General features: G+C 40.5%; 1 long non-coding RNA gene and 1 pseudogene across 2 annotated transcripts; both read right to left on the bottom strand.

Annotated features, from left to right (window-relative positions):
- Positions 1–2,349: 2,349 nt before the first annotated feature.
- On the bottom strand, positions 2,350–14,723 carry LOC306650797. Its single transcript, XR_013761021.1, has 6 exons — positions 10,074–14,723; positions 8,509–8,600; positions 6,421–7,796; positions 5,837–6,156; positions 4,885–5,007; positions 2,350–3,742 (listed from the first exon to the last, which is right to left on the bottom strand). It is a non-coding gene; the product is annotated as an uncharacterized lncRNA (long non-coding RNA).
- Positions 14,724–24,976: 10,253 nt separating this feature from the next.
- LOC306650793 (AP-3 complex subunit sigma-1-like) lies at positions 24,977–26,759 on the bottom strand (annotated as a pseudogene). Its single transcript has one exon. The product of its transcript is annotated as an AP-3 complex subunit sigma-1-like (transcript).
- Between the last annotated feature and the right edge of the window lie 458 nt (positions 26,760–27,217).

Raw genomic sequence — 27,217 nt, 5'->3', positions numbered from 1 at the left:
TATATTTCCTTATTCTCATCTGCGGGCACAATGAAATATGATAAACTTTTCTTCAGTGCCCATGACAGTGGATAAGATAGTAGGCAATTGATATTGATTCACTAGTTCAGCAGGTATTTAAACCCTCGGTTTGTATATTTTTTAAGCCAGGGTCTCACTGTGTTGCCCAGACTGGCCTTGAGCTCCTGGGTTCAAGTTCCACCTGCTTTAGCCTCCTGAATGCTGGTACTACAGGTACATGCCACCTGGCCTGACTTGTAGAGCTATTTTATACTACCCTTCTCATTGTGAGACTTTTGTAGAGACAGTGCCTATTTTATAAATAAGAAGTTTCATTCATATAGAAGCCATCTAATGTCTCACAGAGTGCTTTATAATTTAGAGAATGCACTCATTCATTAGCATTTTCTCAGTTACCTGGGAAAATATACTGGCATTAATTTAACTTGACCTCACTGGTAAAGTCTTGACTGACTGAATAGCATTGGGCATTAATGTTCCCCTTATTACATGGGAAAATTAATCATGGATATCATGTACCCAACACAATAGCTGGTATAGCAGAACCAGTTAATATTCATAAACAGGTAGCCTGTTAATATTTGCATAGTGCTTCAGTTTACAGAGGACTTTAATATGCACTTCCTTTATGAAAATTTTAGTTCAGTGAGAATATATTTTCTCTCACTTTGTTATCGCTAGTTCCTGGCACATTTTAGGTAACCACAATTTCTTGGTACTGGGGATTGAACCCAGGGGCACTTAACGTTAAGCCATATCCCCAGCCCTTTTTATTTCTTTATTTTGAGACAGGGTCTCACTAAGTTGCTCAGAAACTTGCTAAGTTATTGAGGCTGGCTTTAAAATTGTGATCCTTCTGCCTCAGCCTCCAGAATCGCTGGGATTATAAGCGTGCACCACTGCACCCAGCTGGTGATGACAATTTATTAATCCCTTGCATTTGCAGTATATTTTATATTTTGAAAGCAGTTTCCATGTGTATTCTGCTCTCTGGAGTACTGTATTTTTATTCAGAATCATTAAAGCAGTGGAAACACATTGACCTCAAATACACAAATTATTCGTTTATTGAATACTTACTATGTCTACATAGTATTATATTCTTTTGACAAAGCACTTGTTTATTCATCCCCAGCTCTTCTTATAATTTTATTTTGAGACAGGGTCTAAGTTGCTGAGGCTGGCCTGGAACTTGCAATCCACCTGCCTCAATCTCCTGAAGAGCTGGGATTACAGATAAGCCACTGCTCCTGGCTTCTTTTGTATCTACAGTGCGTAGCACAGGAGAACACATACAATACATAATGAACATTTAATCTTCAACACTGAAACACACAAGTTTTCATGTGCTTAATAGTTTATAAAGAACATTCATGTATTTTTCTTCATGTCACCTGGACGTGATCATGAATAAACACTGCATACTTAGTAGCTCAGGGAGAGGCACAGAGAAGGAAATTAATATTCAGACATATTCTCAGGCATTTACATCAGGAGTTAGTTAACTATGGGCAGCAGGCCAAATCCCCTTGACCTGCAAGCTAAAAATGGTTCTTACCTTTTAAGGAATATGCAAGAGGTCCATGAAGTCTGTATTCACAATCTGACCCCTTACAGAAAAATTGTGATGTCTCCTGATTTACACAGTGCTTTACAACTGAACAGTGCACTTTGAAATATCAGCTGTGTATGATTGCCAGTACCTTAGGAATGAGCACATATTACTTTTTTCTCTCATGATTTACAGTGCTTTCATACATATTATCAAACATTTAAATCAATTTCCCTCATAAAAGGGAGGGGGCTCAAGGATAAGAATAAATAGTCTCAAATTCTCTCGTCTTTAAACCGAGAGATACATGTTAAACCTAGGAACAGGTTTGACACAGTCTACCCAAATTCTTTCGCCACTAGTATGAGCAGGGAGTTCAGATCTTAGTCTGTCCCAGATCTAATCACCCCTTCCGTAGACATTACTAGAAATTCCAAATCCCGGGAATCCTGCTCACCCAGGCTCAAAGCAGGAAGGTGACGCTGGCTGGTACTTCTCAGAGGGCTAGCACATCTGGGTATCCCTTGTCTAGTTCTTCTCATTGACCTGGAGTATCTCTTCACCTTTTCTCTAGATAGCCTGGCACTTTTCTTCCCCTTTTCTCATCAGCCTAGGGCTTCTGAGTTAAGGAGTACTGAAATATAGTGTTTATATAGAAGCTTGCTCCTGAGTGGAATAACAAAAGCCAGACTAGATATCGACTGCATTTTGCTGGCTCTCTCACGTGAAGTAGATGTGAAGAGAAATGGAGGTTTAAAAAAACACTAGAACCTTAATATGATTAAGAAGGGGCTCAAGATTGGCCCATGCATCATATTGTCACTCTGAAGATATGTTCCTTTAAGGTAAATGGCAACATCAAAAAGTACATCTCAATAGAATCAGGCTTAAATGCAAATAAGAGAACTGGAAGGGGAGTACTGAAGATGTCCAAGAGTGGGCAGTGTAGCACTCGAGAAGATTTGGGGTTTAGGGTGCTCATCTTGGTATTCCCCCAGTGTTGGGGTTTTTGTCCTTCCTAAGTTCCAGATCACAGGCCTCCAGCTTCCAGTTTTATTCTTGAGGGATCTGTGTCTCTTAAGCCTTCTGTCCACGTCCGGAGGCTTGAATCCTCGCTCTTATTTGCGTCTTAAGTCCTCAAACTAAGCCCCTGGGCTACGTCAGACTTGAGACTTCCAGGTCTCTGGAGACATGGGCTTCTTATCTTAGTCCTCAAGTTTCAAACCACCTGTCTTCCACTGGATCCCACGACCAAGTTTTGGTATCAGATTACCTCACAGGGCAGCATGGCACGAGGAACAGCTCTGCAAAGCTGATTTTGATAACCGACGTTCTGCACCTATTGGGAAAGGGTTAGGAAGCCCCTCTGCCACACGTGGCACGCACACATATGCACACAGCCCACATACACAAAGAAATATCCAAGAGAGGATTACATGAAATCAGAAAGAAGGAAACATAGACTCATGAAGAGGCCGAAATACTCAAAGGCGAGTAGGAAAGGAAAAAGCAGAGAAGACACACAAGCACACAGAGTAATGCTGAAATAGAAAGTCACAAAGAACAAAGAGACAACGAGGTACACAGGAGTAGAAAGAGAGAAAACAGCCCCAGAGAGGGCAAAAAGGAAATGTACCAAAGAGAGATGTGAGATAAGTAGCAGAAAGAGCAGAAAGGAGGCCAGAATCAGAAAAAGGGGAAATGTCAAACCAACAAGAAGGTGACGGGGTGACAAACACTCAAGAGTTCACCGTGACAAAAAGCGAGGTAGGCACAATAAGAAAAGAGCACAAACGCAGAAAGCATGTGACCCAAAACAGGAGGAGAAAGAGAGAGAGAGAGAGAGAGAGAGAGAACGAACAAGATCTAGGAGAGTGAAGAGCAACAGCAACCAAACAAAAACTAAAGAGATACATTTAAGACAATGCACAGACCACACTTAGGAACAAAAAGGGAAGATGAGACAAGGCACACATAGAAGAAATTAGCATGAGAACATGGAGATGAGTAAGACACACGAGTTAGAGAAGAAAGAGCAAGGAAGAAATAGACCAGCAAAGAAATGCACACTTAGGAGTGAAACATATAAGCAAAGGCAGACAATCACAGGAGGAGAATAAGTACGAGAGACAAGACACAGTGAGGGACATGAGGCACAAAAAGAGGATGCTAAAAGAAAATGAAAAAGTGCCGTTAATAATTATAAAAAGCAATTATTTATACCAATGCTACTTATTACTACTATCAGTAATAAGAAATCTGTAGCTTAAGGATTTTGTACATAGAACCAAAACATGCCAACTCTGCCTGCCACTTATATTGTGTAAAAGGAATTTGTGAAATTCTTGCCTTTACCTTTTACTTGCCACGGGCCAGGCACTATACTAAGTACTTTACATCCATAATTTCTTTAACTGTGGCAAACACAGAAATCTAATCAAAGACTCTCAATTGCCAATGGTCATACACCTGAGAAGTAGCAGAAAGAACTTAAAATGGAATGTCCCTCTTAACATTCTGCTACAATTATTTACTAGGATTTCCCTAAGAACCAAATGAGATGTTATAAATGAGTGAATATGTTCATAAAGGGCCCTTGGATAGCACAGAATCCTCTCATTTATAGCCTCGCCTTTCCCCATCCATTTAAAAAACTGACTTTCCATACCCTTCACAATTACAATAGGTGCTTTAGGGTCTAGCTGTCCTTTTCTTTCTTTCTTTTATTCTTTTCTTTTCCTTTGGTACTAGGGATTAAAACCAGGGATGCTTAATCACTGAGCTACATCCCAGTTTTGTTTTGAGACAAGGTCTCACTAAGTTGCTGAGGCTGGCTTCCAACTTCTGATCCTCCTGCCTCAGCTTCCAGGGCCACTGGGCTTACACGTATGGGACACTGCATCCAACCTAGGTTCCAGTTTGCACCAAGTCTTAACTCAAATAGATTCTCTCCCAAATGGAGATGAGAAAGGGCCAGGCTTTCATCAGAAAGCATTAACTATCTTTTAGGCTTCTCAATATTTAAGCCTCTCAGAATGGCAGAGCACTTATGCATTGAAGATATACAAATAAAGCAAGTAGAGGCTAAATTCCTCTGTGACCCAGCTGGTAAGCAGTTAACAGTAAACCCAGTTGGTAATATGGGACACTGGTCATCTTCCCATTAATATGGAAGATTGGTCATCTTCCCATCTCAGATTCAGCCCAGTCTCTTTCACATTAGACCTCCTCACTCCATCCAATATCAATTCCCAGCAAACAGCTGTTCATTTGGGAGCAATACTTACAGGATTGCAACCCCATCAACTTACTTAATTTTGCTATTCTAGAATTCTAGAGTGTCAGGCACGTTGATCTTCAGGTAGAAAACCTGGCTTCCTTTGATGTGTTCTCATTTCTTGATCCTGATGAAGACCCAGCTCTCTGCACTATTTCTGGGAAAGATAATGTTTTGTCAGAAACAAAGGGAACAATCAAGAGCTACCAAAAAAAAAATAGAGAGAGAGAGAGAGAGACACCAAGCAAATGCCATAAAAGAAGCATTCGGTACTGTGCTGTAGTCATGGAAGATTCACATTCGTGAACTATAAAAAATGTGTCCACAGAGTTTAGAAATTTATGAAGTTGAAGCTTTTAGGCCCTTTGAGATAAAACTAACTAGGAAACTATGACATAGTTGGGAAAATATCTTGTCTACCATCGCTTGATGTGTCACTGGAGGCACCATCATTAGTCATAGTCTTGTCTCTTTGAAGACTAGCATCTTGTTTAAAATGCAAACCAGCTAGGAAGGAGTCCCTTTCAATGGTGCATAACTAAGACCAGAAAAAGAGATTTTTGAGTCTAAAATTGAACGGCCAAGGTAGCTGTATTTAAGTATCTTGGCTCGACTACCAAGACAAAGCCATAGAGCATATTTCAGAATCTCACGACATTGCTCTCTGAGATAAAGGTGAATGACTCAAGAGACTCACATTCTCCCAGTTAAAAAATGGGCACCGGGTACTGGCCCTAATGGTTCTGAGTATATTAGATAGATCTTTCTAGGCTTTCTAACGAGTTGTTAGTAACTTTCTCTGTTTCTAAATCCATGGGTCTTTTTAGTCAATTATAACATTTTAAGGGTTCCTCCCATGAAAACATCTCATGGAATTTATAGGGTACCTACTCTTTATGAGGAATGCTGGATAATGCCTCTACCGTTAGGATTTACTGCGCTGAATCTCCCAACCCTCACCCCTTAAACCCCATCCATCTACTGACCTAGAGCGTGTAGGGTCCTGGTTCTGTAGATACTGCCCAATGAGAGATAACCTTATACCATTTTTGGTCAGGTTTCCATTTGTATTCATGAGGATTCTACCAATCAGCAAGCATAGCATACAAAGATAAAGTTCTCCTGTATCTTCTCAAACTGCTGATTGTGTGTTATATCCCATGGATATCCCACGGCATCTTGAAGTATGTGAATGACTGGCAGTTTTCCTGTAGAGCTTCAAGGGAGACTTTGGGGACCAGATGGAACAGGATGATTTGCTTATGAGATCAGGGTGGTTGCTGTCGTAGCTATTGTCCTTGTTCTCCTGAAAGAAAGAACAATGTGAACAATTTACTTGTAGGCCTCTACCACATCCTGCAGTTCTATCCTAAACTAATTCATGCATCATGCTACTTTCTTCACATCATCATTTTCACCAATCTCACACTCTATTGCCTCCCTGGTTAGTTAGGATGCTGTTTGTAACAAAGCAGGAGAATGAATACAGCCTCAGTGGAAAGCTAACTGCACTGTTTACTGGAAAAATAAGATCAAAATTAAGACTATTATGCTTTTAGGCATAGCTTACCAATCTTGATGTGCAGTGGTTGTCTTTAAGTCTTCACCCTCCTATCTGTATCCAGGAAAGAATCTTGGTAAAATCTCCTGACCCAGGGTTGTTGCTCAGTGGTAGTGAGCTTTGCCCCTGGAGGATCCTCATGCCCCATCTCCACCTGAGGATCGTCAAAGGGAAAAGGTCACTAACACTGCGAAGCAACAAGCCTGTTCTTCTGAGGAACATCTGGAAAAGAAAAGAAAGAGAAACAAATTATTAAAATCGAGTACACTGAGACACTCTGTCCTGATGAGTAACTAGCAACTGAGTTAAATCATGTCTACCCTTTTCTCTGTATAGATTGAAGGGTGAACACTTCCAGCTATTTAGAGCTCTTTATCTAGCTGGGTATCAGTCTAGCAACATGAGAATTGTTCTATTTATCCCAGCTCTGTTCTGTGTACTTCCCCTCACCTCCAAGAGCTGAATAATTACAAAAATTCCCAGACTCTGCTTTATTCTCCTGTGTCGACTAATGAGCAGTCCTCTGGAGTGTGAGTGATAAGTGCTCCTTTGAGTTCTCATTGGAAATGTAATGGAGGACAAGAAATTAAAAGGTTGAAACCAATGGAAGGAGAAGCCAAAGCTTTCTCAACCAAGGGATCCATGAAGCCACTTAGAAAAGCTCCAATATGATCTGATCCTGAGTTCTGTAAGAATTTTCCTTCACATTGCCTCTAGCTTCTTAAAATAAGGCACTATTTTTAAGACACAGTAACCCACATCATTCAAAGTGCCTGCCTATCTTCTAGCTTTACAGCTTTCACCTCTTTTAAGAAACCCTCAACTTCTTAAAAAGGAGGGTGTGGCAGTGACAATGGAAATCAAATAGGCCTGCTAGAGGAACAGATCTGATACAGATCAAATGGCTCCTATTCATAGGCAACTCCTAAGAACTTAACGCTGGTTGGCCAAAGGAATAATTTAAAGGCCTATTAATCTGAAGGCAGCTATCTTGTTGGCCTACTAACTATGAGATAGTAAAAGAAGAAATTTATTGCTTTGCATCTCTTGTTCTTCATTCTTAATTTATTAAATAAGGATCAAGGATGCTTACCCTTACATACCTCACCCAAGGCCAGCTCTGAGGAGTAAATGAAATAGGCCAAATACCTAATGGCTTCTGTTCTGCTTTTTACAAAGAGCTGCAGAAAGCTAAAGCCCTTAAAGACAAAGACAGAAATCTAACAATGATAAGTTCTCCAAACTACCTTTTTTTCCCAGAAGGTCTGCAAGTTCTCTGCTCAGATTAGCTGGAGCTTGTCTGGACTCTCAAAAGAGAAGGTCTGCTGAATGTGTAGCTTCTTGTAGCTGCTTGCAGTCCACAAGTCTCACAGGCTCTGAATGTCCTTGAGAAGAAAGACAGGGCTCAGTAGGCTACCAAAGTATAGCCTGAAGCATTAGACATAGGTGTCTCCTATCTGTACTTTCTAGAACCCCATTAATGAGAGTAAGATTAACGGATCCAAGCTCAAATTCTTTTATATTCTGTGTGCTTTTGGTTTCTGAAAGGAAACAAATATTTGTTTCCTCCCATATTCTGCCTCCCTCCCTCACTGTGGTAGACCTAGTAGTTATCATGTCTAAAATACCTTGCTATTTTGTTGGGTTTCCAGTGGAGTGCTGCTTTAGCATTAAAACCCTCTAGTTTTGTTTGTTACTATAGTAATGCCATAGTCAAGGAGCATTCCCTTCCTCTTAAGGGGACTCTAAGGCCAGAGAAAGCAGTTACATTCTGGAACTGGTACAGAATGAAAATTTCACTAGGGTTTAATATTCATTCATGAGAATTTTGAGACTCCTCTGTCATCTTCTGTGCCCCACAGAACTTCCCAATATGTTTATAGTTCTTACCAAATTCTGCCCAACACCATAATGATTTGCTCATTTAATCATCCCAGTGCCTGGCACAATGAATATTTGTTGAATTAAAACAAGGATTATCTCAATATTGAAGATGGCCACATTTTTAGAACATCTCTTCTTAAGATTGCTAGAGATTTTTCTTAAGGGCAGAGATTGTTTCAAACAATGAATTGATAACACAACTCCAAGATTTACCTTTGGATATTATGTAGCAGTCATCAATGTGGCCACCTAAGGAGCCATCCTTCCTCTTGAATCAGGGTACAGAACCAGCTACAAACTCATTCCTGTAAAACAAATTCCATTGATAGTTATAGTTATACATTGACAATGATAATTTGATTAGTAGCAATTAAAATATTTCATAAGCATAGACCATTGTTTCTTAAATTGGGGTGTTAAGAACTCTGGGTTTGTGCATATAGTCTCTTGGATCCCCAAGTTCTATATGAGTTGTTTAAAACATGTTTTTAATAATAACAGGAAATTTGAAAACATGTTTACATTTCAAGGAACTTTCTTAAGTCAGTATTCCATCAAACACATATTCTTTAGAATTTCAGGAAATTTTGCTCCCTTACATGGTGTTTCATTCTGAAGCATGGCTTGAGTTTAAGAAACAATGGCAAAGACCATGTTTCCAAAAAGGTTCAAGACCATCTTACTTAGTTGTTTATACATATGTATATATACGTATATATGTTCCCCCCAGTCAGCCAATGCCATAAGGCTGGGGGGGAGGGAGCTATTTGGAAATATTGATATGAATTAGGATGAGCAGTGGAAGAAAACCAGCTCATGCATACAGCTCGAATTGCCCCTGCTAGGATGGATGGATAGAGTGCACACACACCAAAAACAGGAAAAAAAAAAATCAAATTTTATGTGAAAGAATATATTTTCAGCTGGAACTTTGTTTTATATCAAGGAAGATAAGCTTCTTTTAGTTTACCAAGGTACCTGTTGCACAGAGTAGATAAGATCAAGGTTTTTGTAAATTTAATCCTCCACTACCCTTTTGCCAAAAAGATTCCAAACTAAAAGTATTTCCAATTTGGATTATCCATGGTCATCCATGGGCAGAAATAGAGTAAAATGGTACAAAGAGCCAAAGTATCAAATTTACCCCTCCAATCCCTGAACTTTGAAAAACTCAGGCTTCTGAGACTATCACCAATTTATTTGGTAGCCTTGATATATAGCCAAACTCAATGGCTAGGCCCTGTCTCTTTAATGTCTTTCCATACCTCCAAAAGCGCTAAAAAACAAATGACATTAGAATAAACCAACTAGACTACCCAAGATTACAGTACCATTAATGATATCTTGGCTCAAAGAGAAAACATAAACCCACATCCTCCTTTAAACTCATCCTGTTCACTTCAAATCCTAGTGTGCTTCCTTTTTAAAAGTCTGTTACTACAAAGCAACACTTGATTATCATTTCCTAAAGTTATAGCAAGTGTGCTTATATTATATTAGCTCTTCAACAATATAGCCATCTCAGAGATGAAATTGTTAAGATTACATCATTTCTATTCCTCATGTCAGTGTAACCTAGCATAGGGCTGGGTACACAATATTAATTCTGCAAGTCTGTTGGTTAACATAATATATATATATATATCTTCATACTTATATACACACACATAAGGTGACTTGAGAAGCAGCAAAGAGGCTGACATTTCTACAGGTAGCATCTAAGAGAAAGAAAATAGAATAGAGAAATGATTATTTAATAGCTACAAAGCAGTACTTACAGTATTGTAAAGAGCCAGATACTCTTCTTACAGCTGTCCAAAGAGGTGGTAGAGCAAACTGCACTCAGCTGGGGTGGATCTTTTGACATCTTTCTCAGAGGAATAGTATCCTTTATCAGTAACTAGGAAAAACTGCTGTTGTGATGACTAGTTATTTGCTTCAGCAGTTTCATATTATCATATCCACCCTATATACTAGAGTCTAGGATATTGTTTTTACTAGGCAGACATCTACTGTTGAAGTTTATGCTCAGAATAATTAGATCTTGGATATTTTTTTTGTTAGATGGGGAAACAGGTCCCATCATTTGTAAGGTGAGTCCTCGCTCTAGGGTGCTTTTTCAAACTACTTTAAATTACTAGCAGAATTAAACAGTGCATTTTATATAATAATCAAATGAGCTGGCCTTTAATTTTTAAAAGCACCTCAGCACATATTCTCTTGTTTAATCCTTCTATGGCAATCTACTTGAGCTGGTGCTCAAGATGAAGAAATTTAAGAATTAGAAGGTTTAGGTAATTTTCCTAAAAGTGCATTGTAGTAAAGCCCAAAGATTGGCTTTAAAATGGTGGTACAGCCCAAAGAAAGATACTGGTCTTAAGAGTTCTACTCTAGAACTCCTTCGTAAATATTAAAATAGCAAGAGTCAAAAGTGGTCTATCCACAGACTCATCACTGTCAATAAAATGAGAGACACCGGTCTTTGGGTAGATAGTATAAATGGAGTCTTGTCTTCAAAATAATTAATGATCAGGTAATCAATTCCACCTTGCAATTCCAAGAAATTTTTAAAGTAAATTAACAGCAACTTTTCTGATCATATCCTGGCAGTTTGCACTGTACAACAGCCACATACAAAAGAGAACAGGAGGTTTTTGGTTTCTGGTTTGTTTGCTTTCTTTTGCAATACTGAGGATTGAACCCAAGGGGCACTCTACAGCTGAGCTACATCTCCAGCCCCTTTAATTTATTTTTTAAGATCTGAGACAGGTTTCATTAAGTTGTCCAGGCTTGCCTGGAATTTGCAGTTTTCCTGCCTCAGCTTCCTGCATTGCTGGGATTATAGGCACGTGCCACTGTGCCCAGCAAGGAGAATTTATTAACCAGGAGATCTACTCTGGAAGGAAGAATGCAGAGAAATGTTAACCTTCCTTCCTAGGGAGACAATTTTCAATTATTACTGTGTATTGAAAACCCTATATCAAGGGTGGCAATCCAGCTCCCTGAGCCTGATTTGCCTTGAATATTTTACACAGTAAAGCAGTAACAAAGATGGGCAGGAGAGGTTCTTACCCCCAGAATGTGCCCATAATTGGAATTGTGATAATTAACAAATGCAGGGGAAAGTGAAGGCCTGCTTTTAATAGTCAATGCTGCACAAATGTACCAAAATGGTAGACAGATCTTGGACTGATGGGGAGAAAATTGGGACATTCAGTACTGTGTTCATTAAGGACACAGAGAAGGGGCTGTGGATAATCAGCACTACTCAGAAGCAATGCGAAGGAAGTGGAGGGGTCCGTGTCTAATGGGTGGGACCAAGGAAAGTGCAACTGAGACGTATGGCCATACAAAGTGGGTAAACCAGTGACATCTGGGATTGTTAAGAGAAAGGGCCTTGCCCAGTCAACATTACCCAGCAAAGAGGTGAAAGGGGCAGAGGAAGGGGATGGGGAGAAAGGGAGCACAGTCTTATCTAATGACTGGATTGTGAGCATTAGTCAAGAAGGGTCCAAGGGCAGAGAAGGGGCAGGGGAGAGGAAGGCTTTGGGGATTTTATTTTTTAAGGCAAAAGTAGTGGAAGTATGTGCCATTGTTTGATGCACAAGTACATGGCATACTGTGATGTTTATACCTTGGTATGCCATGGTCACAGGGGGCAGGGTACTTGCTTAACAAGGCCAGGGATGAAATATAACCATTGATGATTGCCATCATGCTTAACAGTCCCCAGATAAATTTCAGGGAAGGAAAAAAGAACAATAAGAATTTCCATTGTGCCCAGAACAGTCTGAGAAGACATTTTAGGTGGTCAGCAGCCCCTGCAGTAATGCAAAGGGGTGTGAGAAGATAGTATTCTACCCATGCATAATTGCAAATATTCACATTAAAGGTCCAGAGGACCTTAGTTAATCAGCACCACTGATATATGTAAAGACGGTGCAGTGGTGCCATCTAATGATCAGTACCCTCTCGATTATTATTGTTGCATATTAATTGTGGAAGACTTGAGGTTATGAACAGTATGCCTCAGCAGCAAGCAGAAGGTAGTAGTAAGAACATAAGGTCCTTTTCTACTACACAGGTCCACAAGCATAATTATGCACATTCATATTTGCAAGAGAAGGGCTCATTCATAGTTATTGTCCCCCTGATGCAAAGAGGATATGAGGAGATGAAATCCTAGCTTTAACATACACTGAGGTCCAAATGAAGTGGGACTAGATAAAAGCATCTCTCTGCTTTCAAACAAGGAGAGCAGAAGATTTCTGATATAAGACATGCATAGAAAATTTTCTTTGTGCATAGAAACTTTCTAAGTGAGAGTCGAGTAGTGGGTACTTACTTCTGACTGAAAGTGCTAAGGAAGTAGGTGGAATCCTTTTATAGTGCACAGAACTATAGCAAATATAATTATACATATTAAAGGTCCAAAAGCAAAGGACCTTGCTTGATCAGCACACCCTTCTGTACCACAAAGGAAATGTAAGTGGGTATTACCTAGTCTACCGACAAAGACGAAAGAAAATTTCAATTCTGTATATTAATGGTCCACTAGGAGGAGCAGTGGAGTATCCCCTGCACTAGAGCCAAGGGATACAATGGTCATAGAAGTCATAGGATTGTGGACAACTGCAATTATGCACATTAACTGTCCAGATGTAAAGGTCTTAAGCAGTGGGCACCACTTACTAAATGGCTGAGAAGTCAGAGGTTGAGCAGCCTTGTCTAGTGCCCAAGAACCCAAGAAAATGCAACTCTGTGTATTAACAGGCCAAGAAAGGCGACACAGAGGTCAGCAACTTTGGTATATGCAAATTGAGGGTGTAAGGGTAGGACCTTTGTTAAATATGATGAACCATGCCACAGTTATGTACATTAATGCCCAAGGGACATAGTTTTGATAAATTAAATCTACATACTTTATAAAGGTCTTAAAGTAATAGATAGTCCCTCCTGAGAAGCAAAGGGAGTGAGGGGAAGGGTATCCAGGAACATGAGGAAGCCAAGAAAAGAAGCCTTAGTGATCAGTACCCCTGCTGTACTGCAAGAGGGTCTGAGAGTAGGATCTTATTCAAACGGGATGAGCCAAGTGCAGTTATGCACATTAATGTCACAGGTGCATGATCAGTTAGTATAATTGTGCACCTTGACTCTCCAAATCTAAGGGTATTATAGAGTGGCCTCTCCCTGCTGAAAGGAAAAGGAAGATGGAAAGGAAAGGAAGGGGAAGTTGGTTCCCTTGTATAATGCACAGGAACCTAGACAAGTATAATCACCCACAGAACAGGCCAAGAATAAAGGCCTCAGAGATCAGCACCCCTGCTCTATGACAAAAGGGGTCTGAAAGTAGACCTTCTTTTTTTATATCTTTCTTTTATTTATTTTTTATGTCATACTGTGGATCAAACCCAGTGCCTCACATGTGCTAGGCAAGTGCTCTACCACTGAGCTGCAGCCCAGCCCAAGAAATTAGGATCTTGTTCAAATGGACGAACCAAGTGCAGTTATGCACAGTTATACTCATGGTTCAGGTGCACAGTTTGGTTATTACTGTTACACCCCTTGGCCATCCAAATATAAGGATTTTATGGAGTGATCCTCACTACTGGAAGGAAGATCACAATTGGGGGAAAGCTTGTCTGGGACCCAGAAACCCAGACAAATATCATCACCCGTATAACAGGCCAAGAATACGGGCCTTAAGAGATCAGCACCCCTTGCTATACTGCAAAAGGGGTCTGAGAGTAGGATCTTATCGAAGTGGGATGAACCACTTGCAGTTATGCACGTTAATGTCAAAGGTGCATGACTGGTTAGTATAGTTGTGCACCCTGACTCTCCAAATATAAAGGTCTTATTGAGTTGTCATTTCTGCTGGAAGGGAAAGGAGGAGCGGGGAGGACAGGGTAGGGAAGGTTTCCTGATCTAGTACACAGGAAACTGGACAAGCATAGTCATCCACATAAAAGCACCCAAATAGGGGCCTTAGAGATCAACACCCCTGCTGTACTGCAAAGGGGTCTGAGAGTAAGATCTTATATGGGATGAGCCACATATTGTTAGGTACATTAAAGTCAAAGGTGCAGGGGTGTAGTTATTACAAATGTGTACACCTTGACTGTTCAAATATAAGGGTCTTCTGCAGTCTGCACTCCCTGCTGAAAGGGAATGGCAGAAAGTTCAAGAGTGGCTTCCTTCTCTAGTGCATAGAAACCTGGACAAATCCAGTCATGCATATTAGCAGGCCACGAAATGTAGTGTTAGTGGCCAACACCACTGCTATAAAATGGAATGATCCAAAGGCAACTGTTACCATGCACATTAACAGTTTTGAAAATGGTCCTCAAGTGAACAGTGCCTTATGCAGTGGGCCAAAGAGGGTGTAAAGGGTCATAGACAGAAAGGTAATTTGAAGGACCATATATATAGAAGGGGGGGGAGAGCACGATAGAGTGAGCAAGTGAGAGAGAGAGAGAGAGAGAGAGAGAGAGAGAGAGAGAGAGAGAGAGAGAGAGAGCACTTCTCAGGAGAAGGGCTTTATGTGGTTACAAGCACCTTCTGCTTTGGTAAGTACAAAGTCCCGATGTAAAAGGCACAGTTGTCGATGACTGAGAATGTGTACAGAACTAAGACGGTACACATTAATACTAGTTTAAGGGTATTATGTAGTAGGCACCTCCAGCTACAACATAAGTAGTATGTGGGGTCTTTACCGGGTACATACTACTACAGCAAAATTAAGTATGAACATTTAACAGAGTAAATCTTGGCTACTTAGAAGTGCCTCCACAGTGATGCCATGAAGCAAAGAAATGGAATCTTACTCTAACATAGGAGGCATAGAATACTGCTAATTATGCGCATTTAAGTAGTATAGAAGCATCCTCTGCTGTTATACAAAGGAGGTATAATTGGATAGGACCCTAGGGCAATATTGCTTTTTAATAGTCTAATAGAAAGAATTCAGGTGGCTAGAGCCCCTGCTATAATGTTCAGAGAAGTTCAGACATTGGCTTACTGGGCCAGAGCAGGGACAACTGGAAGTACACTAAGAGTCCCAAGAGAAGGATCACTTGCTTTAATATAAAGGAAGTGGGATATTAAAGGGAGGGACCTCGAGCATTGGAATTTTGTACATTCATAGTCCCAGGAAAAGGTAACAATGTAGGTAATTAATACCTTTGCTATAAAATACAAGTACAGGTGACTTGATCAGAAATACATAAGTGTGGTCACTTACCATGGTTCACATTAACTATTTTAATGCCAAGGTCTTGAGTAAAGGTCATCCACTGCTGAACTCCGGAAATTCCAGAAATAGTAGTTCACAGGAAGAGGGACAAATCCACTTACATATATATTAACAGTACAAAAGAAGGGGTCTTAGTGGCTCCACCCTCTGCCCAAATACTATTAGGGTGTGAGGGAATGGGATCTTTAGTTTAAGGAACCACAATTTTAATTGTGCACTTTATCAGTCCAAAGTATCCCCTGCAGTAATACAGAGGGAGCTTGAGGGGATGGGATCCCAAACAGAACAACTGCAATTCTGTACAACAGTTTCAGAAGGGGCTTTATGTAATCAGCACCCTCTTGATTTAAGCAAAGATAGTGCAAAGATCCTAATATAATAGATTTTTATTGTAATCAACTAGGACTGTGCACATAAACTGTCCTAGTGCAGAGGTCTTCAGTAATAATAAGGATCCCCTGCTGAAACCGAGTGAGCAGACAGGGCTAGTGCACAAATGTAGTTGTAGACGTCATCAGTTCAAGAGAAGAGCACTGGGGGTAACAGTGCGCAAGTAGGATACAGTGGCTCTTTCCGATGGACAAGGCTCTGGACAATGAAAACTGTGCAAATTAATTAACTGTCCAAGAACCGTGCTCTTTAATAATCTGCACTTTCTAGCAGTATCCCAGAGTAGAATGGGATGGGAATCCACTTTCATTGTGTTGGACCACAGATAGAAGGGAACTCCTCAGCATTAATGGCATCAAGAGGGGACATCTTAAACTAATGTATAGGAGCAGAGGCAATGAGGGTTTTACCCCTGAATGCAAGGTAGGCGATAGTCTGCTGTATCTATCAGCAGTGGAAAGAGTATAGGTGGCTTTTTTAGGTAGTTGATAGTCTGCTGTACTTATCAGCAGTGAAAAGAGTATAGGTGGCTCTTTTAGGTAGTTGATAGTCTGCTGTACTTATCAGCAGTAAAAAGAGTATAGGTGGCTCTTTTAGGTAGGCCCATGAATGATTATGACCGTACCCATTAATATTCCAAGGAAAGGAGCTTTGAGAATGAGCATCTCTGCTGTAGTGCAAACGAGGTGGAAAGGCCCTGATATAATGAGCAAGGCTATGCACAATTGAGTTCTTACTCAAAATTTTGAAGAAACATCATCTCAGATATTCGGCACTGCCTCAAAGCAAGTGTAAAGGAGAGTCAATGAATAATTCCTATTTTATACTTTATTTGACCATGAACAGAACTCCCCAGAAGCAAGGCAAAGCAAAGGGATGTAATAATGTGCCTTGTTTAATGGGCAATTAATTGTGACCGATCACATTAACTGTCCAACAAAAGATTTGAATTGCATGCCATCTTTGCCGAACGCAAAGTTTGGGCTCTAGTGCAATCAGTAGATTATGGACAGTTCACTCAACGTAAAGAGTAGTAGGTGGTCAGTACAGTATGTGAAAAAAGACCACTGAGTACTGTGTAGAAAATTGAGACTGACTACTGGGACAATGACAAGAATAGTTTCTCCTTCCTTAAGGTAGGGGACTGAGAAGATAATAAGTAACTTTGGTTATGGGCAATCATTGTCTGATATGAACCTCTTGATTAATTAACATTTTCTATCTTTAATATATAGGATTAGGGACTCTGTTCTGTTATGGGACCATGGACAAAGGGGACTGGGTGCATTAATTAAAGATAGTGACTCGGGCAGTCAGCACTGAAGATCGAGAGTGCTAAGGGTAGACAGTCTTAGTCTAACAAGATGAGCAATGGACAACTTATTTTGAGATTCAATCGATGAAGATTGGAGTTGCTCTAGGGAGAAGCCAGGCTGTGCCTGGGAGATTGGGGGGCTGGGGTTGGGGCAGGGGCAGGGGCTGGGGCTAGGGCTGGGGCTGGGGCTGGGGCAGGGGCTGGGGCTGGGGCTGGGGCTAGGGACAGGGCTAGGGCTGGGGCTGGGGCTGGGGCTGGGGCTGGGGCTGGGGCTGGGGCAGGGGCTGGGCAGGGGCAGTGGCAGTGGGGCAAGAGAGGATTAGGAGTTGCTGGTAGCAGGGCTGGGGAAGAGTTCCTTGCTAGGAAGGCAGGCAACCACAGAAAGTAGAAATGTGGGCATTAGTACTCTAATATAGTAAGTGTGGTAGAGGGATACCATACCATAGCAATTCCAGTTGTCTGCCCGGTAGATAGGTCATTAGTGCAGCATCAAGAATGGGAAGGAAGCAAGGCCTGGAGTCGTGTAGATGTTCAAATACTCCTTTTTTAACTTCCATCATAAAGTTGATTTTTTTTTTCCCCCTCTATTTCTGTCCTTTTAGATTCTTCAAATTTTTAAGGGAAGTTTTTAATGCCAATTTTTTAAAAAATGGCAAATATTTTAAATGCTAAAGAATGTGGCTTTGAATATCTACTGCAAAAAAAAAAAAAAAGTTAAAGAAATTATGAAGAGAACCTGGAAACTCTGAAGAACCTACAATGAAAGTTCATTAAAGTTAATTCAAATGAAATCTACAAATAAAGCCTCTAAATACTCACTTCTTAAGACTTAAAGTCAAAGACTAGCAAAGCACAAAGACTTATGACTGACATCAAAACCCGACTCCAGCATTAGCCGAGGGGTAGGTGTTCCTCTTGAGGAAGGTAGGGGTTCCTCTTCTGACACCTGTTGCTCAACGACCATGTGGGATCCATTCTGGAACTTGACATGGGTCACCACCATGTCCACACCAGACAAACTTGGAGCACTGCCCATGGCCACAATGCAAGTTAGACGAGTGGCCAAGGAGGAGTATGAGAATACATTATGATAATACAGAGGAATTCAGTAAGGTTCAAGCCTGTCCAGCCTGATATCCAGCACTTCAGGAGCCATGCTGAAATGGAGGCAACAAGCATAAGTGAAGAGAGACAGAAAGGTAAGTGTCCTTGAAAGGACTTGGGTACCACCAGAGTACCACCAGCGTACCACCAGCACGGCCTCTCTCCAATTCTTCTGACTGGCAGAATAAGAAGCTGTGAAGAGCCATGCTTGCTCACTCAAGTCCTCGCTGGACAGTGAGTCACCACAGTGTAATTTCATCCTATGCTCCAATTGGCCGTGTCCAATTCCACTCGCATTTCAGATTGCTTAGGTCATGGAGCAATCTGGAACTGCCAACCCATTTCTTTCTCCCGCTTTGGGCAGTATAAGGCAGCCTAGCCCGCCATCTTAAAACAATGCGATAGAACCACTTTCGGCCAAGCTCATCAAAACTGCCTCAACCAAACCCCCGCCATGTCACCAGTGGAACAAACGGCCGGGCTAGCCACACAACGACTCGTGCTACATCGCCCCCGCAGCAAAATCCACGGTGAAATCGACATGTCAAAAACAACGAAACCCGCCATGTTATGTAATGCCGCAAGGGCTTCCGTCGCCATCTTTTGGAACGCCGGAATGATCCACCGCCATGCTACATATCAGAACAAAGACACGCCACGTCATGCGGCCTTCCCGCCACTTGCATGTTGAAATAACTGGATCGGCCATTTTGTGCAGTCCAACATGGCAGTGGGAGCCATGCTATGCAACGCAGCAATGTCAAATCGCCATTTTGAGCCCTGCCCCTGTGTCCTCGCCCTCCCATTTTCTCCTAACGTTCTCATACACAACGGTTTTGTTTTTCAGCCTCCGACTTGTTTTGCTGCCTCCGATCTTGTTTTGCTGCTGCCGATAGCACAGTCCATGCAGAAGCTCCGAACACCTCCAAACCAGCTCATCTGAAACCTTCACCTCATGCAAAGCACATGACTACCCCTGCCCAGGGGGCCATCCACCTCGCCTCCCTAAATTTATACTTAGCACAACTGACACGACCACTGCCGAGACTTGCAGCGACTCTAAAATGGCGTCCACTCTTGCTCCACAGCCAGCACCCTCGCTTCTCCTAACTGCAAGGTCACTCCCTTGCCAAAGCTGCTCCTTCACTCACACACCAACAAACGATCATCAGCCAAAAAAGTGAAGATATTGCAGGTAGTGTAATCAGCCACACCACCAACACATTTTCATCCAGAAAAAGTCTCGATGGACGATGGAAAAAAAAAATGAAAGCAGGTATCCGCGGCCCCGATGAGCCCAACAAAATAAAATTAAAAAAAAAAAAAAAAAAAAAAAAAAAAAAAAAAAAAAGCAGGTATCCGAGGCCCCGATGGGCAAGGTAAAAAAAAAAATAAAAGCAGGTATCCGAGGCCCCGATGGGCTAACTAAAAATATGCATATGAAAAAGCAGGTATCCGCAGCCCCGATGGGCCAAAGATAACGGGTTAGAGACCCAGCAGGTATCCGAGGCCCCGATGGGCTAATAAAAAATATGCATATGAAAAGCAGGTATCCACAACCCCGATGGGCAACTTTAAAAGTAAGTAAATAAAAGGTAGGTATCCACAGCCCCGTTGGGCAAAGTGAAAAAAAAAAAAAAAAAAAAAAAAAAAATGGCAGGTATCCGTGGCCCCGATGGGCTAACAGGAAATTGGAGAGGATAGGAAAACCACCCCAAAAAGATGTCAACCAAATACCATTCCAAAGAAAAAATGTAATAAAAGCGAAAATTTGCCTAAGAATAAATCGAGAATCTGAAAAACAACGAGAAGATGGCGGCAAAATAGCATAACAAAGCAAAGGATTTTTTTGAATAATTTATGTAATTTCCATGTTTGTTTGTTAAAGACCTCCATCATGGGTGGTACAGAACCAGAAAATGGTTCATAAGACCACAAATGTGGAGAGCCATAGTTAGGAAGCTCACATCCCCGGGAGAGGAACAAATATGGCTGCTGCAGAGGATTACAGAGCTTAAAGAAGTGAGGGAGGGCTGGAGGCGGAGGGAGCTAGAGAGGAGTGGCTAAAATATTCAGTCTAACTTCTGAAGGTTTCATAAGTTAAAAATATACCAAGGAACAAAGAAAATGAAAAACAAATAAGCAAACAATACCATCAAAATAAGCCAAACAAAACACTACTATATCACAAAGAACTCTAAACTGGAAGTAGGGTCCATTTCCAGTCACAACCTCAACTTTACTCATCCATAAAATGGGCACACCCAAGAAGAACTCAAAACAGAAAACTAATGATAAAATTCTCCACAAACGGAATAACAAATGTAAAATGCGTTAGATTGGTTTGATTTTGAGATTGTGGACTGAAAGAAGTATAGTTTTGATATATTGATGAAGTACCAAAATACCACAAGCAACCAAATTTGGAACTCTACCACCAAACTCTTGAACCCAAAATGTTAGGAAAGAGCAACACCAAAAGGTGAGAACCATCTTCAAAGATGAGTGAAGTGATAAGTTAATGAAGGATTGTTTATCTTGTAATAGATTATGAAAGGCTCATGGAGGTTAAATGATGTAACCAAGGTCATTCCCTGATGATTCTGAGGATTGCTGTATCCTACAACACTGCCTTGGATGGTCCTTTCCATGGAAATTTGGACGCCTTTATGGGTGTCTCAGTGTAGGAGAGAAGTAAAGGAAACCATTTCACAAAATGGCTGCTTGATCCCAGAGAAAGCAAGGAGGAGTAGTGTTAGGACCTCTTGGTCCTTTCCAAACTGTGAGTCCTTGCTCTTTATATACTTTCCTACTTCCCCCAGGAATTTCATAGCTCAATTTACATAATCTGTTTGGACCAATCAAAAGCACTGTGGTGAATTTAACCTCTGGCGGTAACCAATAATCTATGAGCAAAAAGCATATAAAAGCCAAAGGTGGGGCGCGGAAGTGTTACTCTGCGGTGGAAGACCTCCCAGTAGACAACCTGCAGCCACCAGGTAAGCACTTTGGTTCTATCCTGTTTAGGCAACTGACCTCATACCTGGTCCCATATTCTTTACCTGAGAAAGGAGAGACCCTGGTGGAATAGTTAGAAACCTGGCATTCTTTGGAAGTGAAAGGATATGCTAACCCCCTACCGTTGGAATGCAAACCAATTGTCAGATACATAACAAAAGTATGTAAAATCCTCTCCGGTAGGGGATACTCTCCACCTTTTAACTACTCTTGGCTCCCAAAAAAGCATTCCAAATGAGGCACATTGCCGTCACACTTTTGAAAAAGTACTGCTTAAGAATCTAATAATCTTCAGAAAACTTTCGGATAATTTTCTCCAAGAGTCTTCCTGAAGGCCCCAAAATGAAGCCAGTGCAAAAGCCTACAAAGAAGACCTATTTTCTCCAGATATTGTGCAGAAAATTCAATTAAAATTTTTAAATATCATTCTGAATGACTGTCTTCCCCACCCTCCATATTGGTACTAAAGCTTGAATCCAGGGCCAGAGCTACATCCCTGATCCTGGCCTTGGTCCTGGCCCCCTGGACTTCTTTTAAACTAACCTTTCACCCTCATTTCTTTGCATGACTTTCTAGTAAAATAATAGGATAAACGAAATCTTTTACTACTTACATTGGAAATATCAATCTGACGGGAATGGAACTTCTCAAAAATGTTTGTCTTTCCTTGTCCTCCAACCCATGACCTCTTTTGCCCTTTGTCACCTTCATGCTATATTTACCCCTCTCTTCCACCAGCCCTCAAATCCTCCACTCTACTTCTTCCCCTGCATGACCTTCAATACTGCTTGACTTCATTTTATGAATCCATTACAATTCCATGCATAGAAATGAAGAAACGGAAAGGAAAACTGACTTGCTGAAGGTTAGTCCAAGGTAGACTCAAATGGGGCTGTACCAAGCACAGTGGGCTCCCAAATGCATGGTACAGACCCTTCTCCTTTTCTTTTCTTTTCTTTTTTTTTTTTTTTTGGCACTGGGGATTGAACCCAGGGACACACTATCAATAAGGTTCAACCTCAGTTCTTTTTTTAAATTTTGAGACAAGTTCCCGCCAAATTGCTGTGGTAGGCTTCGAAGTTGTGAGCCACGTGCATTGGCCACCTGACTTGTGGTGGTGTACCACCACACCCTGCCAGGTTTCCTTTCTGAAAGATCCAGAACGATCTAGTTGTAGACTTCCTTAAATCTTCATGTTCTCCACCCCTGCTGGGCTACCACCAAAAAATACACGGCCTGAGATAGCCACCAGATGGCAGCCTGAAACTATCAGGAGCTCATAGCTGGTATTGCAAGAAATGAGCTAAGTAAAAGTAGGATCTGAACTGAAGAAGAAAAAGTAGATGTTCCGAACCAGAACAAAGAGTTGAAGTACTTGATTTCATTTGAAGAATCCCCCTTAGTGGGAGTTTTCCTTAGCTTCAAAGCAGTATCTTTTATAGAAAACGTTGATAAATCACTGAAGTTCAAAGTAGCAGACTGATAGGATCCTTTTCAAATCATCAGTGAAATGTGGCTAAAAGGACTAGAGCACAATATGGAAAAAAGAAGACCAGACTAGGGGAAAGGCCTTTATTGTTTTAGTTTTTGCTTTTGGTACTGGAGATTGAATGCAGGGATGCTCTACCACTGAGGTACATCCCAAGTCCTATTTATTTATGTGTTTATTTATTTATTTTACTTTGTGACAAGTTCTTAATAAATTGCTATGAGCTCCTGGAACTTGCAATCCCCCTGCCTCAGCCTCCTGAATTGCTGGTGTTACAGGCATGGACCACCCAGCTTTACAACTGGGAACTGTCTGTAATAGCAGAAAGATGACTAGTGTTGTACGTAGTTCCGTATTAACAAGGGCATTTGCATTTGAATACTCTGAGTTGTCCAAAAATAGAATAGATTACTTCCAGAACTGGTGAGATACCAAACTATGAAGATATACAGGCCAATAGTAGATTTTGTGGGGAAGTTACAGAGAGAACCATCAGAAAATTTGAACCACATGCCTTGTCTTCTAAGTAACACCAAATCCTGTGAACTTAACAATTTGGCAATTCATTGTATATGTGTGTGACATGAAAATTAAAAGTGCTTCAAATAAATATTGAACTCTTTTAATGATATATATGTGCCAGTGTTCATTTATTTCTTTGCTTTGAAATACATCAAAACACAAGAACTAACATGAACAGAGGGATGTATAGGTATGTGGTTATATGATTAAAAAAATGTATAAGTTAATGGTAGAACCCATGTGCTGAGTCTTCAATGTGATATTTTTTGTCTTTGTTGTGTGATTGAAAATTTTCATAATTCAATCAACTATTGGGGGCAGGGTGTGATATCACTGAGAATGATAGACAAGGGTACTCCAAAGATCTAAAAATTGGGGAAACTGTCAGGATCACTTGGAACCCTGGATTCTAATTACAAACTGCAGCTGGAAGAATACAGAGAAAGAGATATGTAAGGAAATTAAAGGTTTGGAAAAGTTCCTGCATCTACTGTAGAATCAAGAGGATCATGGGCATGACCAGTGCTACACATAAGCCCAAAAAAGGCCTGAAAAGGTTATAACCTTTTACTTACATTCAACTTCAAGAATTTTTAGAGATATGGCTGACCCTTAGGCTCCATTGAAACAGAAAAGGAAGTCTGGGGCAGAATTATAAGCAGGGCAGGTTGCTTACGCATTGAAAGAGTGCTGTAAATCAGAGCCAATCTACAAATAAAAGCAACTGCAACCCATAAAAGGCACCATGAACAAATACTGGAGAAAGGGAGACTTTTTATTTCCAGAATAATTATAATACTAGAACATTATGTACTTTATATGTCCAGTTTTCATGAACACAATTGCAAGGCACATAAAGATATAAGTTGGAAATGGGGCTCACTCAGTGGTACAGCGCTTGTCTAGCATGTGCAAGCCATGTTCAAATCCCCAGTACTGCCCCTACACTCCCCTCCAAAATAAAAAGAAAGTATGGCCTATTCACCAGAAAAAAACAAAAGTATTTTTTCACTTCTACTTTGGCTTATTTTCCCATTCTCTTTTGGTTTCCATTTGCATGGAATATTTCAATGCCTTCACATTTAGTCATGTGTCAGAGTGAGTCTCTTGTAGATAGCATAGAGTTGGGTCTTGTTTTTTTTTTATCCACTCAGCTAATCCGTCTTTTGAATTGAGAATTTAATTCATTTACATTCAAGGTTATTTTTTATTCTTTAGTTGTTTATGAATACAATATCTTTTTATCCTGGTGCTGAGGATCGAACCTATTGCCTACCACTGAACTACAGCCCTAACCCCTCAAGGTTATTGATGTGCTGTTTTTTACACTGTTTTCTGCTGGCTTCTTTTTTTTTTTTTTTTTTTTTTTTTTTTTGGTACTGGGGTTGGAACCCTGGGGCACTGAACCACTGAGCCACATCCCCTGTCCTTTTTTTGTATTTTATTTAGAGACAGGGTCTCCCTGAGTGGCCTAGGACCTCACTAAATTGCTGAGGCTGGCTTTGAACTTGGAATCCTCCTGTCTTGGCTTCCCGAGCCACTGGTATTTCAGGTGTGCACCACCACACCTGGCTTCTAGTTGCTTCATTTTTATTTATTTGTTATATTTTTGTGTATGTGCACACGGGATTGATTCCAAGGCCTTGTACTTACTGGGCAAATGCTGTATCCCTGAGCTATACCTCCTGTCCTTTCTGATGGATTTATATATTCATTGTTCATTTCTTCTCTTGCTATCTTCCTTTGTAACTTGATTTTCTGCAGTAGTATACTTTGACTCCTTTTTGTATTTTGTGTATCTGCTACAGGTTTTTACTTTTGATTACCATGTAGCGTGCATGAAATTTATTATTATTAAAACGGGGTGTTTTAAACTGATAGCACACTTACTTTGATCACATTTTTTAAAAAGTACACTTTTATTGTCCCCATTTCATGTCTATAATGTCACAATTTACATCATTTATGTTGTGTGTCCCTTAGTAATTTATTATTTTTTTGGTTGTTTTGCCTTATAATCATCACACCTAAGATACAAGTGATTTACAAATGACCATTAAAATATTAGGTATTCTGAATTTGATGATGGACTTAGTAAGTTTTATATCTTCATATGTTTTCATGTTACTAACTAATGTCACTTTCTTTCAACATGAAGAATACTCCCTTTAGTATTTCCTCTAAGGCAGGTCACGCGTTGACGAACTCCCTCAGCATTTGTTTGTGGATGTTTTTATTTCTCCTTCATTTCCCAATGTGAGCTTTGCTGGCTATAGTATTTGTGGTTGCTGGTTGTAGTCCTTCAGCTCCTAAAGTATGTCCTTCCATATTCTCCTAACAAGTTTTCTGCTGACAAATCCACTGATAGCTAAATTGGAGCTCCCTTGCATGAGATGTGTTTGGTTTTGGTTTTGTTTGTTTTTGTTTTGTTTGTTTTGTGTTGTTCTTGTTGGTACTGGGAATTGAACCCCGGGGTACTTTACTGCTGAGATACATCTTCAGTCCTTCTATTTTTTATTTTGATACAGAGCCTCACTAAGTTACTGAGGCTATCTACAACATTGACCTTCCATCCTGAATTTACACAATTTCTATACAGTACTTTGACTTAAATCCAAGAGCAAAAGTTAAGACTCTTCTCCTCTATTTTTGGTAAACAACTGCATGGTAAACTTAGATAACTTTCCCCCCCTGGATTTTACCTGAGAGTAGCCTTTTTAATATTTTATTTAAAGGAGGGCATGTTTGGCACTTTTATACTGATGTGACCAATGTTAATATTTCTTGGGATTTCAGGAAGATTCATATTCTAGCCCCTGATATAATGAGGGCTAGAACTCCTGCTAAGCCAGCTTCGGATTTCTCCAGTTTGTTTTTGTCATCGATTTGTGCAACAGTCTCATTCATGTTGGTGTCCAACACCATTTCTGCAAGAATATTAATAACAATATCTTTATGAAAAATTAAATCCAGTTCACAGACATTTTCAAAACATTTGTCTAATGTTTCCATGAATATTTGAATTAGATCTAAAATGCCAAATTTACTTTCTGAGGAATACACACACAAGACAAAATACAGCATCAAGTAATGTCTACATAGTGGTGTGTTGTTGGATCTTCCAACTAATAATCTTCCTTCTGAGAAATGACATTTTCATCTTTCTTAGATACCAAAAGGAATGTCTCCCTGATGATTTGCTGTTGTGTATCTTCACTATAGGGCTGATAGAATTTGGAGAGCCACGGCTTCCTGTCATTGTTGAAGATGAGGATCAACTTGATTATGGCTGGCCTGGGCCAAATCTGGTGGACACTAGGGGCCAGGTCGGAGGCGGGTGCTGGAGCCTCACCTTGGGATCTTGCCAGAGATCATTCCTCACCCGCTCGCTCCTCCAGAGCTGTTGAACAGAGATAACAATCTGGATCAAAAAGAGAAGCTAGAAGCATCATACAACATATTTTTCCTAATTTCAAAACCTGCAACAAAGTTATAGTAATCAAAACATATTATAGATGCACATACCAATGGAACACAGTTGAGGTGGCAGAAACAATTGATACCTTTATGGTCAACAAATTTTCCACAAAGGTGCCAAGAACACATAATGTGGAAATGGAAAACACATGGTGCTAGGTGTAAGGGATCCCACAGAAACCACACCAGATGCGGGAAATCACATAAGGGAGTTTATTAAGCAAACAGAGTGTCTCCCTGCAGGGTAAGAGAGAAAATGAGAGGAAAAGAAAGAGAATGAGAAAGGGCGCATGACAGAATGTGAGAGAATGTGAAAGCCAGGAGGATAAAGAAAGTAGAAAGAGAGATGAGG

Source organism: Sciurus vulgaris (genome assembly GCF_902686455.1).
Source record: "Sciurus vulgaris genome assembly, chromosome: X".
In the NCBI taxonomy this organism is placed as follows: Eukaryota; Metazoa; Chordata; class Mammalia; order Rodentia; family Sciuridae; genus Sciurus; species Sciurus vulgaris.
Note: the sequence above shows the minus strand (reverse complement) of the source record. Positions and strands in the feature narration are given on the sequence as shown.